We start from the raw sequence: 5,000 nt of genomic DNA, 5'->3' as shown, positions 1-5,000 counted from the left end.
CGGTCGCGGTGCCCGGCGGGGTCTGGTACGTTGTCGCCGTCCCGTGGTACCACGGCGTCCACCCCTAACCGATGGATGTGAAATAAAATATAATAACACATGATGCTCCGCAAGAAAATAGACTTGGGATAGGGTGTGTCGTTGGCAAGTCCCCGGGGCGGTTAGTGTGTGTGGTGATAAGTCTGTAGGGGCGGGGGGGGGCGAGGTATTAGGACATAGATAGATAGATAGTGGTGACGTGGGTGTCGACAGTAGACATAGCACACTGCCACCTACAGGGATCCGACGGAACTACGCCACCCATGCCGGCAAAACAGTATTGCCATCTATGAAAATAGGGCGACACCACATGCAATACCGCCATCTATGCGGCATCTGACAACACTACGTCCGCACCACAAAACATACCGCCATCTGTAGGTCTCCCCGCAACATGACCTCCTCCAACGACGATACCGCCATCTATGCGACGCCAAGCCGATTAAGACAGCGATGGCGCCACAGTGCCCGCCTTTCGACGCCACCCACAAAGCCTGCAGCCTCTGTCGACCATAGCACCCAATCTCCAGTGGCTCTGCCGCACGAAGCCGTGGACCGGCAATGACTCCACCCGCACCCGTTCGTGCACCACCCCAACCGCCAAACTCGCACCTCCAGCGGATGAACGGCGGAAGTTTCCCGCACTCGTAAAGTGCAATCCACCCCTATAACTTGCGTTTCATGAAGAGTTATTTCCAATATGCGACATTCCCGCTGTCCCTATACATGAGCCGCGACCTGTACCACTTACGAGCGAGAGACGCGATCGCGTTGCTCACTGTACGGCGTCCGATACCGAGCCATCAGCATGTCGGTCCCCATGCGCGTTGCACTCGCACTCGCAGTCGCAAAAACGTGGGGCAAATATATTACGCGGAAGAGCTATAACAGACCGAGCCCCACTGCATGGGGAGAGTCTTTGTCACTAATGTACACAGATGGAACATTTTGGACTGGAACCAGATTACCCGTACACACGGCGCTGATTAGTAATCAATGCAGAGCCATCAAACTACAGCAAATATACACAACTGTCCGTATACATGCTGAAAGAGTCTGCCCACAATGGGAACCACACGTCAGCCAGACACTCTGATCACGCACCACTCTCTGCTTCTAACGGGCGCACATACAATATGTAAGCACCAGCATGGAACAACATCCAGTGCATCTTCTCCGCCACATTACACAATCCACACTATCACAACCAGACCAGGAGGTCCATGCGGAAAATACAATATCCCAGCCTTTCGACATCCACCATTGCGCAGACCAGGCACCAACACCCACACATGTCCTATACAACGGTGCACCCAACATCACAATAGTACCTCCTGTCACAGCGCACAAACAATGACATGAGTCAAAGACACAGGTCTCACACAAGCATAGAATGGAGCGCCGCCTCTAATAAGCCAAAGGTGCATCCTGACGTGACAAATCTGATCATGTCACAAGCATTCACTTACTATAATCACTATCAAGGAACCTGCCGCCCCCGCCCCCCCCCCCCTACACCTTTCCTTACAACAACGTGTAACCTAACCTAACCTAACCTATGTTGTACCTTAACCTAACCTATGTTGTACCTTAACCTAACCTATGTTGTACCTTAACCTAACCTATGTTGTACCTTAACCTAACCTATGTTGTACCTTAACCTAACCTATGTTGTACCTTAACCTAACCTATGTTGTACCTTAACCTAACCTATGTTGTACCTTAACCTAACCTATGTTGTACCTTAACCTAACCTATGTTGTACCTTAACCTAACCTATGTTGTACCTTAACCTAACCCATGTTGTACCTTAACCTAACCCATGTTGTACCTTAACCTAACCCATGTTGTACCTTAACCTAACCCATGTTGTACCTTAACCTAACCCATGTTGTACCTTAACCTAACCCATGTTGTACCTTAACCTAACCCATGTTGTACCTTAACCTAACCCATGTTGTACCTTAACCTAACCCATGTTGTACCTTAACCTAACCCATGTTGTGCCTTAACCTAACCCATGTTGTGCCTTAACCTAACCCATGTTGTGCCTTAACCTAACCCATGTTGTGCCTTAACCTAACCCATGTTGTGCCCTAACCTAACCCATGTTGTGCCCTAACCTAACCCATGTTGTGCCCTAACCTAACCCATGTTGTGCCCTAACCTAACCCATGTTGTCCCCTAACCTAACCCATGTTGTCCCCTAACCTAACCCATGTTGTCCCCTAACCTAACCCATGTTGTGCCCTAACGTAACCCATGTTGTGCCTTAACGTAACCCATGTTGTGCCTTAACGTAACCCATGTTGTGCCTTAACGTAACCCACGTTGTCCGCTAACGTAACCCACGTTGTCCGCTAACGTAACCCACGTTGTCGCCTAAACCTGCTCTGTAATTGTTATACGACTCGTTCAATTAGTGTAGTGTTGCCCACCCGCAACCCTCGCAATATAGTTCGCTACTCGCACTGCCCGCTCCCCTGTGTATCGCTTCATGTTAAACACCTTGCAAGTCTTGCTGACTTTCCACATGCTCCTGCTGTACACTGTAATGTGGATGGCAGCAGGACGTACATGCCGCCCCCCCCCCCCCCCACCCCTCCCCCACGTCCCCACGTCCCCACCTTGCCCCCTGCCTTCGCAAGCTGGTTGGTGACAAGTTTGCATGTTCAATGCCCTTCGCATGCGACGTACGCAGGCTACGTTGTGGTGCGGCCTGTGTCAACTGTCCGCTGATGTCGTACGCGTGAACCACAATCTGTACTGCACATTCGTCCTTATGTACTGAATGATACATCGTGGCACATGTGTGACCGTACAACGACTGCGCCCAAAAACGGCGGACCATACAGTGCAAATATTGTGCACGCAGCTACGTGTCGTCTCCCTATGAGAGCTGGATTGCAGTGTGGTACGCCATAGAGACGTGTGGGAGGAACGGACGCCGTGGATGGCGATCAGCATGAGCTGTGTGTTGATGTATTCGGACCTAGTCGTCTCTCCTCAAACACCGTGATAGCATGGTGCACCGCGTTCCATATCTGCGACATGCTACAGAGGCCGGTTGACAGTCGTTCGAGCAATGGACATCGCATACGTACGGGGGCCACCTTCCACGTATTGTCTAGGCGTGCACATTTTGTTGCGTGTATGTGGGCAGACGTAGTGTGGCGTGACACCTGACACAGGCATGCAATAATCGTTGAAGTTGCTAATGGCGATGGACGCCTACGTTTTCTGGTGAAGTTACGCAAATGAAGAAATGGTAACCCGTTGTGGTGCGGTTGTTCTCGCTAGGGGTGAATCGGTGATGGCGACGATAGGTTGAGGTACTAACCGGTTGTTCCAGCGATACCCACCATGCCGATGAAACTGAACGGCATCTGGGTGTGAAGCGATACGCGGTGGTGGCTGGGTGGGACCGTCCCCGGCCGGTGAGGGGGCGCCTCCCGGCGTGCTGGCCGCGCGGTGCGTGGGCGCACGCGCTACAGCCGGCTGGTGGGGGCGGCCAGTGGCAGGCGCGCCGGCCGACGGACGCGGCAGGCGTCGCAGCTGCGCGCCGGCGCACCCTGCGCGCGGCGCCGTGCGGCCAAAGTAGGTCCTCGCGGGCCCGGTGCGAAGCGCGGTGGACATCTTCAGTGTGCTGGTCCGATTGAGGACTGTGTGCGTTGAGGATGCGCCGCCGCCCGGCGCTCGGCGCCGCGACGCCGTCTGCTGCTCGGTCGCCCCAGCGGTTCTCGCTGGTGGTTTGTATCGCAGCTGTGCGGATGTGTTGGCGCGTGCGCTGTGCTGGGAGAGTTCGCTTCGGCACCCAAGTGGGGCTTTTGTCCTTCTGTGGCGCTGGCGTTGGAGCTGCCGGTCACCGTAGGTGGCGCGTGTTGTCTCCCGCCGGCAATGCCACGACAGCACGCTCCCGGGCCTCTGTCGGCAGCGGCAAGCTCAGTTGGGAGCACGGGTGGTCGCACCGAAAGCGTCTACTCGCCTAACTCCGGGCGATTGCGCCTCTCTCGAACCCGACCAAGTACTTGGGACGGCGCTGCGCGCCGCCGGGACCTGAGAGGGTTTCGAGGTGTATTGTGCAGGGGAGCTCAGCCTCCTCCTGTTTGCAGAATGATTGAGCGGACGCTTGCGTGTTCGCGCGGGCCCCCGGGACACACTCCCGGGCGGCCGGCTGCTCAGCTCTAGTTGGCGCAGCTCCCTGGTTGATCCTGCCAGTAGTCATATGCTTGTCTCAAAGATTAAGCCATGCATGTCTCAGTACAAGCCGCATTAAGGTGAAACCGCGAATGGCTCATTAAATCAGTTATGGTTCCTTAGATCGTACCCACGTTACTTGGATAACTGTGGTAATTCTAGAGCTAATACATGCAAACAGAGTCCCGACCAGAGATGGAAGGGACGCTTTTATTAGATCAAAACCAATCGGTCGGCTCGTCCGGTCCGTTTGCCTTGGTGACTCTGAATAACTTTGGGCTGATCGCACGGTCCTCGTACCGGCGACGCATCTTTCAAATGTCTGCCTTATCAACTGTCGATGGTAGGTTCTGCGCCTACCATGGTTGTAACGGGTAACGGGGAATCAGGGTTCGATTCCGGAGAGGGAGCCTGAGAAACGGCTACCACATCCAAGGAAGGCAGCAGGCGCGCAAATTACCCACTCCCGGCACGGGGAGGTAGTGACGAAAAATAACGATACGGGACTCATCCGAGGCCCCGTAATCGGAATGAGTACACTTTAAATCCTTTAACGAGTATCTATTGGAGGGCAAGTCTGGTGCCAGCAGCCGCGGTAATTCCAGCTCCAATAGCGTATATTAAAGTTGTTGCGGTTAAAAAGCTCGTAGTTGGATTTGTGTCCCACGCTGTTGGTTCACCGCCCGTCGGTGTTTAACTGGCATGTATCGTGGGACGTCCTGCCGGTGGGGCGAGCCGAAGGCGTGCGACCGCCTCGTGCGTGC

The 5,000-nt window shown here is 54.3% G+C and overlaps 1 non-coding gene across 1 annotated transcript in view; it reads left to right on the top strand.

Annotated features, from left to right (window-relative positions):
- The first annotated feature begins 4,237 nt into the window (after nt 1–4,237).
- The window catches only part of LOC124726587, a 1,909-nt gene continuing 1,146 nt past the window's right edge, over nt 4,238–5,000 (top strand). The window contains exon 1 of the ribosomal RNA XR_007006798.1: nt 4,238–5,000. This exon is cut by the window's right edge and continues 1,146 nt beyond it. This is a non-coding gene — a ribosomal RNA (small subunit ribosomal RNA).

This window comes from Schistocerca piceifrons, unplaced genomic scaffold (assembly GCF_021461385.2).
Source record: "Schistocerca piceifrons isolate TAMUIC-IGC-003096 unplaced genomic scaffold, iqSchPice1.1 HiC_scaffold_1060, whole genome shotgun sequence".
NCBI lineage: Eukaryota > Metazoa > Arthropoda > Insecta > Orthoptera > Acrididae > Schistocerca > Schistocerca piceifrons.
Note: the sequence above shows the minus strand (reverse complement) of the source record. Positions and strands in the feature narration are given on the sequence as shown.